The sequence below is a fragment of the Dendropsophus ebraccatus genome, chromosome 1, assembly GCF_027789765.1.
Source record: "Dendropsophus ebraccatus isolate aDenEbr1 chromosome 1, aDenEbr1.pat, whole genome shotgun sequence".
Taxonomy (NCBI): domain Eukaryota; kingdom Metazoa; phylum Chordata; class Amphibia; order Anura; family Hylidae; genus Dendropsophus; species Dendropsophus ebraccatus.
Window position 1 is genome coordinate 152,590,675 of NC_091454.1, and position 14,900 is coordinate 152,605,574.

The following is a 14,900-nucleotide window of genomic DNA, read 5'->3' on the forward strand; positions in this document are numbered from 1 at the left end:
TCAGATAAATCTTTTTGTGTAAACGCACCCTGAGGGTCCTATTGGATGAAGCGATTTTTAAAGATTAACAATAAACAATCGCAAATGAGATTGTTTATCGTTGACCTGAAATCGTTCACCATATTACACAGAACGATTGTCGTTAGTTACGATCGTACTGATCCCAGCAAATGAAGAAACAATGTGGAATTACACTAAACAATTAGTGAGCGATTAGTGAACGAATGTGGAATTACAGCAAACAATTAACAATGATTTTGGTGTCAGCGCCAAGCGAACTATGGTTAATCTCTTGTGGATCGTATGACCGTTGGTTGCATTTACACAAAACGATTATCGTTTAAATTCAAACGATATAATCAATAATAAACAATAATTGTCCCCTGTGATAGGGCCCTAACTAATAAGGCCCCAATATGCAGGGAAGAGGCTGTTAATGGAAAAAATACATGCATTATATTTAACCCTCAAAAACCCTCAATTATTTTATAAATTTTTAAAGAGATTGTTTTCCATTAGGCAACATAACCTGGAGCGAATACAGTGGCTTCAGGTAAGGACAGTGAGCTTTAGTTGCTATATAGAAGCGATTCAAAGTCTGACAGTATTCACTAAGCAAACACTGTGCAGCAAAACAAACATTCTTAAGCCTCCTTTAATATTTCTTTTCCAGGTAAGAGAAACCCCACAGCTGTAGGTAGACGCTAGTCATTGAATTAATACAAGACTGGGAATATCATACAGTCAGTATTATGTAAAACCTTGTTTTGAAAGACTTTGGTAGCAATATCCAGGTATTGCATACTAATATTATAACTCACTACATATTGCAGGCAACTGGCCAAATGTTGGCACACGTGTCTGATACTGAATAGACCAAGAAGCAATTACATACACCAGCATCACACAAGTGCATTACATATTATACATATACGTATTTATGGGGTCCATATTACAGACTCAAGTCCCGGGTTGACTGTAGTGACCTGAACTGAAAGCATTTAGTGCAATGTAATAACATGTGGGGCATCAGCCATGGTCTTAGGTATGGTCTATGGTCTTTATGACCACCAAGGGAAGCTTGTTGAGTCTCAGCTCTTGTGAAACTACAACTCTCCCACTTTCAGGACACTGAATCATGCTTTCACAGGATCAGTAGAGGTACAGGTTACTTGCCAATATTTTAGCCCAATGATACAATAAAACAATAACAACTCTAGAAAGAAGAGTCATCGACTGATATAAATAAGCACACGGCCTATGGTAACAAGAGTCATCGCAAATGAAACCTGTGTCAGAATGCCAGGAATATTACGTAAACGTGCACATGTGATGACATGTCCTATGAGTCTACTTAATGACTACAGATCTGGCTTTATTATATGTTGTGCTACACCTATGTTGAGTGACACTTGACAGGAAATGACTAAATAATAGGCTTAAACTGAAAAATAAAGAGAACTCATATAATGGAATATAATTCTATAATACAAACTATAATACTGCAGTAATTTCGGCATAAGCCATAAATTTGCGATATTAATCAATCCCAGTCAAGTACAAAGCATTTATCATGTGCTATAATTTCTCATAATACTCAGTGTAGTCATAGCTGAACAACAGTGACTGTTCTACGGACTTTATGTCCTGAGAACTTACTCATAGTGTTCCTGAAAACTCATGTATGTCCACATTACTAGAAGACATAATGAAGGCTCAACCTTGTCCTTTTATTTCTTGATAGATACAAATAGTGGACAGTAAAAATGTTCTAACAATTCAGGGCCTGATGGTAACATTTAGGTACCACAATTCAGGGCCTGATGGTAACATTTAGGTTCCACACTTCAGGGCCAGATGGTAACATTTAGGTACCACAATTCAGGGCCTGATGGTAACATTTAGGTACCACAGTTCAGGGCCTGATGGTAACATTTAGGTACCACAATTCAGGGCCTGATGGTAACATTTAGGTACCACAATTCAGGGCCTGATGGTAACATTTAGGTACCACAATTCAGGGCCTGATGGTAACATTTAGGTACCACAATTCAGGGCCTGATGGTAACATTTAGGTACCATAATTCAGGGCCTGATGGTAACATTTAGGTACCATAATTCAGGGCCTGATGGTAACATTTAGGTACCACAATTCAGGGCCTGATGGTAACATTTAGGTACCACAGTTCAGGGCCTGATGGTAACATTTAGGTACCACAGTTCAGGGCCTGATGGTAACATTTAGGTACCACAGTTCAGGGCCTGATGGTAACATTTAGGTACCACAGTTCAGGGCCTGATGGTAACATTTAGGTACCACAGTTCAGAGCCTGATGGTAACATTTAGGTACCATAATTCAGGGCCTGATGGTAACATTTAGGTACCACAATTCAGGGTCTGATGGTAACATTTAGGTACCACAGTTCAGGGCCTGATGGTAACATTTAGGTACCACAATTCAGGGCCTGATGGTAACATTTAGGTACCACAATTCAGGGCCTGATGGTAACATTTAGGTACCACAATTCAGGGCCTGATGGTAACATTTAGGTACCACAATTCAGGGCCTGATGGTAACATTTAGGTACCACAGTTCAGGGCCTGATGGTAACATTTAGGTACCACAGTTCAGGGCCTGATGGTAACATTTAGGTACCATAATTCAGGGCCTGATGGTAACATTTAGGTACCACAATTCAGGGTCTGATGGTAACATTTAGGTACCACAGTTCAGGGCCTGATGGTAACATTTAGGTACCACAATTCAGGGCCTGATGGTAACATTTAGGTACCATAATTCAGGGCCTGATGGTAACATTTAGGTACCACAATTCAGGGCCTGATGGTAACATTTAGGTACCATAATTCAGGGCCTGATGGTAACATTTAGGTACCACAATTCAGGGCCTGATGGTAACATTTAGGTACCACAGTTCAGGGCCTGATGGTAACATTTAGGTACCACAGTTCAGGGCCTGATGGTAACATTTAGGTACCATAATTCAGGGGCTGATGGTAACATTTAGGTACCACAATTCAGGGCCTGATGGTAACATTTAGGTACCATAATTCAGGGCCTGATGGTAACATTTAGGTACCACAATTCAGGGCCTGATGGTAACATTTAGGTACCACAGTTCAGGGCCTGATGGTAACATTTAGGTACCACAGTTCAGGGCCTGATGGTAACATTTAGGTACCATAATTCAGGGCCTGATGGTAACATTTAGATACCACAATTCAGGGCCTGATGGTAACATTTAGGTACCACAGATTACAGTGGACGATTAACCAATCAAAGGCTGACATTACGTGTCAGAAGTGAAGAGTTCTTTAGAACCTCTAGTCCAATGCCATGGGCATTCTTGTTTCCTTAGGATTTAAATAGCTGTTTCTTGTACAAGCTTGAAACATATATAGCAAATATCCATGCCACTATCACACACAAACTGCAGAAGATGCTGTATCTAGTAAAGATTGAAGAGGTTGTCTGGGATAAAAAAAATTGATAGCACCAGGGTACTGCAGCCTCAGCTACTACTGAAGTGACTAGGAGCCGAGACTGCAGTACACCGACGCCACCGATACACATGGAACAAAGCCAACTGCTTCCGGCTCAGTTCTCACTGTAGTGTGTGGGCATCCAGCTGATCAACTATTGGTAGCCTATCCTGTGCATAGGTTTTCAATTGCTTTATCCCAGACAATCTCTGTATGGGGACTCTCTTTTTATGATTAACCCCCACAAACTGTAAAGGCTGAATACTAGAGATGAGCAAACTTACACTAAGTTCAGCCAAAGCTGAACGGCTGAACTATCAGGTTATTTCCAAATACGTAATTTTTATCTCAGTACTTACTTGCATTTCCCCGCAGTCAGGCGTCAAATGTTGTGTTTACTACTAATGCATAAAGAGAACTACTAAGCCTGGCATAATATAATGGAGAGGACTACTAAGGGTTTCAGCACATTGACTTTTTACAGACTGCAGGGAATGCCAGTAAGTACAAGATAAGAAACACATACTGGCAATCAGCGTTGTTTCACCTGTCAGGCCATAAAAGCAGCTTGTGTGGTTAGAAAATGACAGGTTCCCTTCAAGGATCAAAGATACACACTCTCTAAATATTGCTTTAGGGTACAAACCCACTTGACGTATTTACTGCGTGAATCAGTCTTAAAAATAAGCAGGCAAAACGCAGGTTGGCTTTATACGATTGTTCTGCGTTAAAATACGCAATTGCGTATTTTTGCAGCGTGAAGCTTGTTGTTAGCAAAGCATTAGTTGTTAACAACCTGTGCGAAAAACGCATGTAGCTTCAAACTTCAAAAATACGCAATTGCGTATTTTAACGCAGAACAATTGTATAAAGCCAACCTGCGTTTTGCCTGCTTATTTTTAAGACTAATTCACGCAGCAAATACGTCAAGTGGGTTTGTACCCTAAATGCCCAATGTAATGCCAGTTTTCCCCTAAATTACCCCAAAACACCCAGGAATGTCCCTTTTAAATCAGATTAGCACAAACCCTATTCACTTTGAGGTATAGTTGGCATGACTGCATTGAGAAAATTAAAACAGTTGGCAAGTATATTTTCCAGTTAGACAGCCCAATAATTTTTTGCAAAGATGGAGGGAACTTATCCTTAGGTTACACTTACATGTTTACAGTAAGGACCTATTAATTACTATTCACCTGTCTGTAATTTACAGGTCCGTGAATTTAGCCCGTAATCCATAGAAGTCTATCGGATTGTCTGGAATTTGCAGACGTTACAGAAGTATCATCCGTAACGTTGCTGTCAGGGTCCGGGCCGTGCGCTCGGCTCCTGGCTCTGCCGGAGCGCACGGCCGGGCTCTGAGCAAAGCCGCTGGCGTCCTTGGTGACGTGCAGGGCCGGTTGCTGGGGGCGCGCCGCCGGCGTCCCTAGTGACCGGCCCACTGTCGTTACTTCACGGCCGGCCTCGCTCCCGGCTCTGCTCATCGGGTGCGCGCGGCTGAGAGCAGGAGACGCCGACGGCGTCCTAGGTGCATGGCTGGTTGCTAGGGGCGCGTCGGCAGCGTCCCTGGCAGTCAGCCTGCTGGATACGCCTACTGCTAGCCGCGGCTGGGGCTCACTCTTCCCCAGCTGAGCGGCGTTAGGCATATGACTGACAGCAGCAGGCTCCAGTCGTATGCTTCACTTGGTGTTATCCTGGAGTCTCAGCTCCAATGTTTTTTGGGGGCTGGGACTCCGGGCTGTATAAGTTCCTTCCCCAGTGTCTCAGTCCTTGCCTGCGATAGAGCCTAGTTTCCCTAGTGTTTTCTTGACCTCGCATTTATTCCTGACCTTGCTTTTCCCGTTACCTGACCCTCTGGCTTGCTTTTCTGACTACTCTCTGGACTCGTGTTTGTACCTCGCCGCTCGATTGTTATTGACCCGGAATTCTGACTCTTCTCTTGTTGTGTTAGTCTGTCTTGTTTGTTTTGTGTTGCACCTTAGCTAGTACAGGGACTGCCGTCCAGTTGTCCGTTTGCCATCTAGGGCATCTGAGGCAAGTAGGTAGTATCAGTGGGGTGGGTGCCAGCGTCAGGGTTCACCTGTCCTTGTACCTTCTGGTCCTTCCCTGACAGTTGCAAAGTACAGATCCATAATTCTGATGTCACAACTGTAGCTCCTCCTGGCCGCCATTTTAACCAGCCTCCTAGCCATTTTTAAGCGACTTCCCACTTTTACAGATCCGTAAAACATACAGATTATGGATGCATTGGGGATGCATTTTTTGCAGATTGCAGACATAATGTACAGTACTGTAAAATTCAGGAACGTGTGAATGTAGCCATAATTTTGGAGATATGTGGACAAGTGTGGCTTATTAGATAGTAGATACCAGATCCCTGCAACTATGACAGAGTGAGAATATTAGCAGACCCTAAATCCCCCACTCTCGGTCATATCTGTACCTACAGGAACCAGTGTCATTCAGGCCTAAAGGGGAACCCTTAGTCCTGTTCTTAAATCAACAAAGTTTAGTATACAGATAAATCAAATATTCTAGAAATCTGCCCCACAGCTATGATCTTTTCCAGATTGGTTAACTGCTTTGCTGAGCATCCTTGCTGACAGGTCTTCCTGCTGAAGCATCCTTTGGGAAACCCCTGATAAAGTTCAGAGGAATCCCATTTTTCCCAGGAAAATTGGGCAACACTGCTTTTCTAAGGGACACTGTCACTATATATATATATATATATATATATATATATATATATATATACACCGCAGGACAGCTCTGTTTACAGCAGAGTGGTGTTCTGTTTTTAATAATTTAGTGACCATGCAACATTATATAGCCGGCAAATACTTAAGAATGTCAGAACAAGAATGTGGCAGTGAAACATTATATAATAGCCCAGTCCTATGGCACACGTCCATGCTTTATGGTAAACAGAACTAGGAATATATGTCATATACATGTCCTAACACTTTGCTGGTTACCTCCACACGTAGGTATAAAGTAATGAGAGATAGTAATGGTACACACTGTTTACATAAAAGCCGCCATTTAGCTCTTCATGACTCCATGCTTTACAGGCAGCATAGCGGAATAGAAGGAATACAACTTTGGCAATTTATATTAATTTCCATCAATAATTCAGATTCAATGTTTCAGTACAGGCATGTTATCCTGTAGGTATTTTTTTTAAATACAGCTTTCAGGCAAAATTTTAACCAGCCACATGAATTTAAGCAAGGCACAAAAGCCAACAATATTCAAGCAAAAGACCAATGTGGTTTTTCAACGGAATTTGTCAGGCGCCAAAGCCCTTATCACCAGTCTATATTTGAATCTCTGGATGCCAGTGACATTAACCATTGCCTGGGCACACATTTTTCACATTCTTGCCCAGGATCTGCCTCCTAGGGGTATCTTAAATTTGTGAGAGCAGCAACTCTTCTGCATTAGAGCCCAGGGAACCATCAAACAATATAAGCACAGCAAAGTATTTAACAACAACAATGTATCTTCTGTACAGCTATTGCCAACATATGGACGTCATTACGGCTTCCTAAACGTGTAATTCACTTTAATAGCTTTGTGTTAATACACACTGACGGTTTAAGCATTGACTGTGTGATCTCTCCAAGTTATGTAAACGTAGAGCAGAAAGCAAGGAGTGTTCACTCTTATCGCTCAAAGTTTACTAGGTGTACATACCAGTATGTGGCCTCACATCGAAACTGCATAGTTTCACTCGGCACAGCAACACCAAACTATCCAGTAAGAGTTAGTGTAGACTCCACACACCAGCTTACAGCACAATGAAGGAGTCCTTTAAAGAGGAAACTCAGACAGGCAATGTAATGTCAGCAAATGGACACACACAAACCTGCTACACTCTCATACTCCACCCCTACCGTCAAGAAATCAGAGCGTTACTCACAGCCCAGAAGAAGCAGGTTATAGTCCACCCATCAACACCTGTATTTCAGGTAACTCAAGTAGTAACTGCTTCCACCCAGGCATCAATATAGTAACAGAAATGAGTGCATTTAATATTCTTCAGAAACTAAATGTCAAGTACAGTAGATGCATAAATATATTTCTAGTGCACAGCAAAATTTTGCCACTTTATCTATATCTATATAGTCTTTATGTATATAGTATAGACCTTATTTTCCTCCTTCAGAGAAAGGACTCACGATAGGAGTTATAACTCTTTGCTAAACAACATTTTTTGTACGGTTTATAGCCAGTTTAATACTTATCAGTATAACTTCTAAATATACTGATCGTATAATACATTGCAATATCTCTGCATAGCAGTGTAATATGCCTGTCAGAGTCAAACTGACAGGCAGCCTTTTAGAGTATATTCACACTGAGGAATTAGCAAAGAATTTGAAGCGGAATCCGTGCCTAATTTCCTGCCGATTCTGCTTGAAATTTTATCTGTAAAATATAAACAGAGCAATGTCCCATTGTGTTCAATGGGATTTCTCCTCTGTTGTTCACACAGAGTTGTCACGCAGAATTTTTCCCTGTGGATCTGCTTTCTGCCCAAAGAATTGACATGTCAATTGATTGTAAGGAATCTGCTAGAGAAATCGTATAGAAGTCAAAGAGGCTTCAATTCTGCTTCAATTCTGCACCTATTCTGCCAGAGATGAATACGCAAGGAATTTCAAGCAGAAAACTTTCCTCTTCAATTCCTCGCCTATTCCTCAGTGTGATCATACCCTTAGGCCTAATAGGCTTATAAACAAGGCAGACCTGTGGTCCATTACTAGGCACCTGACTGCCAGGGAAGCACCTCATTCTGTCTGATTATTTAGATGTCCCTTGTTACTGTCCCCACAACATAAGTATAGTATAATATAGTATAAGATAGTATAGTATGATGCAGGAACTACTTGCCCATTGCAATGTACTACAAAGCAATTGGGCTTTTGAAGTTTCTATAGAGTGTTTGGGGTCAGTGGAATTTTTTACAAAATGCATGACATTTTATTTCCTTGTATTCATCTACAAAATGTCACAAAACAAAAAAGCCACCAAAACCAATAATAAATAAGTACCATGTGAAGGCACCACGAAGCAGGTTATTGCTTACATGGGTAATGATACACAGAGAAGTCGCATTATTATGGAAGGAAGTTACAGGTGATGAGCTGCCTTGGTGGATATATAAGGTTTGGGATAGGCTGCACATGTATCCCTCATTGATGTCATGGAAAAAGGAATGATTATTGGGGGGCTATTGGACATGTAACAAAACACATGTCCAGCAAACCCTACTTAGTATGGGGCTAAGAAGCAGATAGATGGTCACTGCACCCCGGCTATTTATATTTTTTATTGATAATAAAAAACTTTAATTTTCCTGACAGTAATAGAATTGGACCTCTACTGATTGGGAGGGGGTTGCCTTCTTTGATAAGTCATGTCAAAATAATGATCATATCAATTATTTTCAGACGTCTTTTGCACACAGCGGACATTATTTTTAGTTTTTTACACACAGTTTTTCTTTTTTCACCATCCTTTTTTCGTTTTTACTATTAAATTCAATGGACTTTTCAATTAAAGACACATCCAAAGGCCAATCAGTCGACCTGAACTAGAATAATGTACCAATAGCCGTCATTGCACTGACGGGCGACCAATCCTCAAAATAACAGATGTCATTTTGGACTCAAAATTTAAAAAATTATAGATGGACAAGAAAAAACGTTGTGTGAACATAGCCGAAGGATATATGTTGGTGTCAGTAAGAGATATCAGAGAACAAACATTCTGCAGCCAAGCTAGTGGGAGCAGCTTTACGTTTTCATTGCATTCTCTGTTCCCACCTATCCACATGGAAGCCACTCTCAACCGTTTTGGGTGTGAATCCCTCCTTGCAGATCATGTATACCCATACATGCTGATTTGTGTTCCCTTGGGCAGATGGGATCTTCCAGCACGCCAATTTGACATGTTACAATGCTAGGAATGACTTTCTTGTACATCGGATGACTGTCCTTTACTGACAGAGGGAAGCATCTGATAGTGACCATAGCTTGTGGATACTAAGATAACCATAGCATCTTTCTATTACCATAAATAATAATAAAATCACTTGATTTGAATACTGTGCACAAAATCTAGAATCAAAATATTGTGCCAAGTGTTGGCAATGGGATGAATTCCTATTCTGCTGCGGCAGAAGTTGAAGTTTGCAAATGAAGCATTTGAAAGAGCAGTGGTTTTCTTTAGCTCAGCATTTATAATATACTGGGATCACTGAATAATACATTTTATCGTCAATATAATATGGCTTTTTAAAATTCTATGCTTATAGTTCTTATTAAATAAATAGCTCATAAAGTAACATTTATGTGCTTCCTCTTCCTATAATACCACTCATCTTAAATGGGAATAATTACGGCAGTTTTCCCTCTCTTCCATTATAACCATTTATATCTAGTTTTAGCAGGGTGACATGACGTGTAAGCATTGCCTCTCTGAAATAGAATAAAAAGTTGTCAGAAAGTTGTCTAGAAGTAAAATAAACAATACCAAAATAAACTGAGATGCTGGCAAAAGTAATGTCCACTTTTAGAAGCAGTTGCTAGTGTGAATGTGTGTAATAGTGGTCGTAGTGTGGAGGATTTTAAAAATAGCTTCATTAACCCAAATTCTTTAGCTGATTCTTCTCAGCAGGATGGTCCCCTCCCTTCCCGTCCCTTCGAAACTCATGTCAAAGGGAGGTAAAGAGCAGAGATGCCAGACTGTTCTCACCCCTCCCCCCTGGTGGTAACATCTATAAGGATGGGGCTTCCAGGGTCATATCATGGACTTTGTCACTCGGCAACAGCAGTCTAAGTAAAAATAAGTATATAAACAAAACATGAATTATATTAGATTTGATTTATTACAGACATAAGGTATTGTAACTCTAGAACATATCTAGCTAACCAATGCAGTTAACCCACTAGTAACCAGCAAGTAAACCTGAAACTTGAGCAAATGTTAACTGCAAGTGTTAACCGCTGCCTGCAGTCTACGCTATCCAGAAAGTACAGAAAGTACAGAAATGAAAGCAATTCTTCCAACACAAATATATGTTTACTACATTGCAAGGGTCACTCTTCCACTGAGATTTATGATTTCAGCACAAACAGGAAAATGTAAGATGATAATAACCTAATAGGAACATTATGTAGTAAGGAGCCCAACTGATTTCAACACCTCGCTGCCAAGCCATATCTGCCCTCACCACCTCCACTACTCTGCACCTGAGTTCAAATGCCCAATATTAGGGCCAGCTGTGCTCACCTGCACCCTGCTGTTGATCACTCTGGCTAACCATCATGACTACATCCCCATACAAATGGGTCCTGTCACACAGCTTGTATACCCCCACTGCTAAACCACCTTGTGTACAGAGTGATATGCTCATTGCGGCCCTTAATCTACCATTGAGAGTGTTAGGCCTTATTCCACCAACAGATCTGACGACAGATTATCTGCCAAAGATTTGAAGCCAAACTCAGGAGTGGATTTGAAAAAAGGAGAAATCCAGTCTTTCCTTTATGACCTGTTCTCTGATTATAGTCTGTTCCTGGGTTTGGCTTCAAATCTTTGGCAGATAATCTGTCGTCAGATCTGTTGGTGGAATAGGGCCTAAAATCTTAAAACCTAAAATCATCTGGCACTGACCGAGCATCGCTGCGTAGAATAGTTATGCGCTGCAGGTGACCGACGATTCCACAAGCACAATACTTTACCTAAGCATGTTGCAGGTCTTCTCCTACGCTCCTTCTTTGTCCCTGTTCTGTGCGCAGCAACAGCTTCGGTGCGGCCTGTCTGAGCTGACAGACCACTCAGCCAATCACTGGCTGCAACATGGTTAGGTAATGTATGGTGTTTAACAAGGGCTGCAATGACATCTGTAACAATGTCCCTGCAGCCCTTGCTAAACGATTATCGGGCCATGTAATAGGCCCAGTAAACGAGCGCCAATCTAGAAGATCGGTGCTCATTTACATGATTGATCGGGCCGCCATCAGCCTGTGGAATAGGACCCTAAGAGTAAACTACTTTAGACATGTATGGCACTAATCACACAGCACCAAGGCGTTAAATCTCTGCTGGTCAACTAGGTTGTCCTAATCGATGGTTGACAACTACTTCTGTAGGTACACTAACATTTAGAACGTTGTCAATGACTGAATACTGGGCCTATTCCACGGCCCGATGATCGTTGAGCGAGGGCTGCAAGGACATCATTACCGATGTACTTGCAGCCCTTGCAGCATCATACATTACCTGCAGGTCTTCTTCTCCGCGCTGTCTTCATCCCCGGGTCCTGCGCGCTCTATCTTCAGAATGGCCGGTCAGCTGACAGGCCACACTCAGCCAATCACAGGCCGCGGCGGTCCCGGCCTGTGATTGGCTGAGCGCTCCGTCAGCTGACCGGCCATTCAGAAGATAGAGCGCGCGGGAGACGGGGAGGAAGACAGCGCGGAGAAGAAGACCTGCAGGTAATGTATGATGATGCTGCTGCTGTCAAATCGTCGGTCGCCCACCGCGCACCGCTATTCAACCGTAGCGATGCGCGGTGGGGGAACAATGATTTTAGGTCTGGCCCTAAAGGAATAATCTGGCCCTAAAGGATAATCGCCCGAATCGGGCCAAATGGGGCCGATCTGGCCGATTATTGTTACTGTGGAATAGGGCCCTAAGACTGCCTGGGTTTAGTAATCTGCTAGATTACTAAACCCAGAATAAATTGGGATGTCTATCAATAAAGGTCCTATTACACCAAAAGATATCTGACAGATAAGTCTTTTCAAACAAATTTATACATAAAACTGTGTAGTTTTCCCTGCTTGATAACATTGTGTAGATTGGACAACATTTTCAAAGCAACTAGTTTACTTTCCCTTCCTTGTTTTTGGACATGTAATGGGATAAAACTATGTAAACACTTTGTATGTAAGGAGGCCTTGTTCTGTTACACTGACTCTAGGTAACTTTACATTGGCAATGGAAAGCCTTTTATAATAGAAAAAAACATGAAATAAATGATCACTGGGGAAATGACTACTAGGTGTGTTGTTCTAAAACAACAAAGATGAATTTTAACACAATAGGGCACAGTTCTTGCAAAAGCTACACAGAGGGACTGGGGAGTGTACTATGTGAACTGGATGAGAACTGTAAAATTGTAGCCGCAATAGGGCTAAATAGTTCTTAAAAATACAGGGGCCATTAAGACTTCATTTACACCTCCATAGTCCCAAAGGTGTATTTCTTAAAGGCGCTGAAAACAGTGTGGACAAAAGTCCAACATTTTCAAAATAAGAGAATGCACTGTGTACCTAAATATATTTATAAGGGCCCTTTTACACAGAAAGATTATCTGACAGATAATCTGCCAAAGATTTGAAGCCAAAACCAGGAACAGACTATAAACAGAGATCAGGTCATACATGAAAGCCTGGGATTTCTCCTCTTTTCAAATCCAGTCCTGGCTTTGGCTTCAAATCTTTGGCAGATAATCTGTCAGATAATCTTTCTGTGTAAAAGGGCCCTAAGGCATTTATCAGAAGGAAAGAGCTCCATTCTTACATATATTTAAAGCATACGTATTATTTACACTGGCAAGTCATCACATTTAAACCACCTACGGGTCCTATTAGACGAAGTGATTATTAAGGGTTAACGATTGCAAACTAGAGTGATCTGAACTTGTTCACCACATTACATAGAATGATAGTCGTTAGTTACGACCTTTACTACAATTGTTTACTCCATCTGATCCCAGCAAATGAACAAACAATGTGCATTAATGGTGCGTTTACACAGACAGATTAATCTGACAGATCTTTGAAGCCAAAACCAGGAATAGACTATAAACAAAGAACAGATCATAAAGGAAACACTAATGGCCCTATTCCACGGGCCGTTTTAGAGGAGCAAACGAGCGCTATTAGCGCGCGTTTGCTCCTCGTTCGCCGCTCGCTGCCGCCGCTATTCAACGCGGCTGCAGCGAGCGGGTGAGTGCGGGCGGGGCGGCGGGGAGCTGCGGGGGGGCTGCTCGGAGGATCGCTGATCGTCCGGGCAGCCCATAGGATATAGCAGTGTCTGCTGCCGATGCTCCTATTCAGCGGAGCGACGGCAGCAGATCGCTGCTATATCAGTCGCTTGTTTTTCAACATGTTGAAAAACAAGCGACTGCAACGATCAGCCGACATGAACGATGTCGGCTGATCGTTGCACTCTATTCCACGGAACGATTATCGTCCGTAGCGGTCGATATCGTCCGAAAATGAACGATAATCGTTCCGTGGAATAGGGCCATAAGATTTCTCCTCTTTTCTAATCCATTCCTGGCTTTGGCTTCAAATATCTGTCAGATAAATCTCTGTGTGTAAACGCACCATTACAATGATTAGGGAACGATTAACAATGATTTTAGGTTCAGCTCAAAAGATGCGATCAATGACACAGGCAATTTTGATTGTTGCCTGCATTCACACTAAAAGATTATCGCTTAAATTCGAAACATAAAGCGATTTTTCGCATGATAAATGTGCAATGTGTAATAGGACCATAATGTATAGGGCACTTTGTGCTGCCAAAACAGCTTTGCGCTGTCAAAACATAGGTGGAGATTTATCAGACATGGTGTAAAGTGAAACTGTCTCAGTTGCCCCCAGCAACCAATCAGATTCCACCTTTCATTTTCTAAAGAGTCTGTGAGGAATGAAAAGTGGAATCTGATTGGTTGCTAGGGGCAACTGAGCCAATTTCACTTTACACCATGCTTGATAAATCTCCCCCATGGACTTCTCAAGACTTCTGATGGTGTACTGTGGTATCTGGAATAAGGATATTAAAAGGGTTATCCAGGATTTGGAAAACAGTCACATTCTTTCCTAAACAGAACCACTTTTGGCCTCAGTTTATGTGATGTTACAGCTTAGTTCCATTGAAGTGAATGGAGCTGGGTTTCACCATACACAACCTGAGGACAGGTGTGGCGCTCTTTTTAGAAGAAAGCAGCTAAGTGTTTTTCTAATCTTGGATAACCCCTAACAGAGGATTCTTTCACACATTAGTGGACTCCTCAGCAGTAGTCGGTCAGTGGATGGTGTTTCCTAAATTTCATCCACATACAAAAGTTCTACATTGGAATGAACATGCCACAGTGTGGATTTTAAATTCCCCAGCATGTCAATTTTTGTGGATTTATAATATGGTGGTGAAATCCATGGTGCGCTCGCAGCAAAATCAACAATACATTTCTTGTGGAAAACTGTGGCCTATGTGGATTTAAGAGAGCCTAAGAGAAATTTAACATGAGGAAAAAAAAATTCTGAATGTTCTGTGACTTGATTGGGTTGTCCCAAGATCCCTATGCCAGCTG

The 14,900-nt window shown here is 41.7% G+C and overlaps 1 protein-coding gene across 9 annotated transcripts in view; it reads right to left on the minus strand.

The window, feature by feature from the left end:
• TJP1 (tight junction protein 1) overlaps window positions 1-14,900 on the minus strand; it is a 172,243-nt gene that overhangs the window by 97,239 nt on the left and 60,104 nt on the right. The window contains exon 1 of one of the 9 annotated variants that reach the window (XM_069981975.1): window positions 7,199-7,323. The exons of the other annotated variants lie outside the window; for them this stretch is intronic. The gene's annotated coding sequence lies outside the window, so the exon portion shown is untranslated. Of the gene's footprint in view, window positions 1-7,198; window positions 7,324-14,900 lie in introns of those variants that run through there. 9 annotated transcript variants of the gene reach the window in all.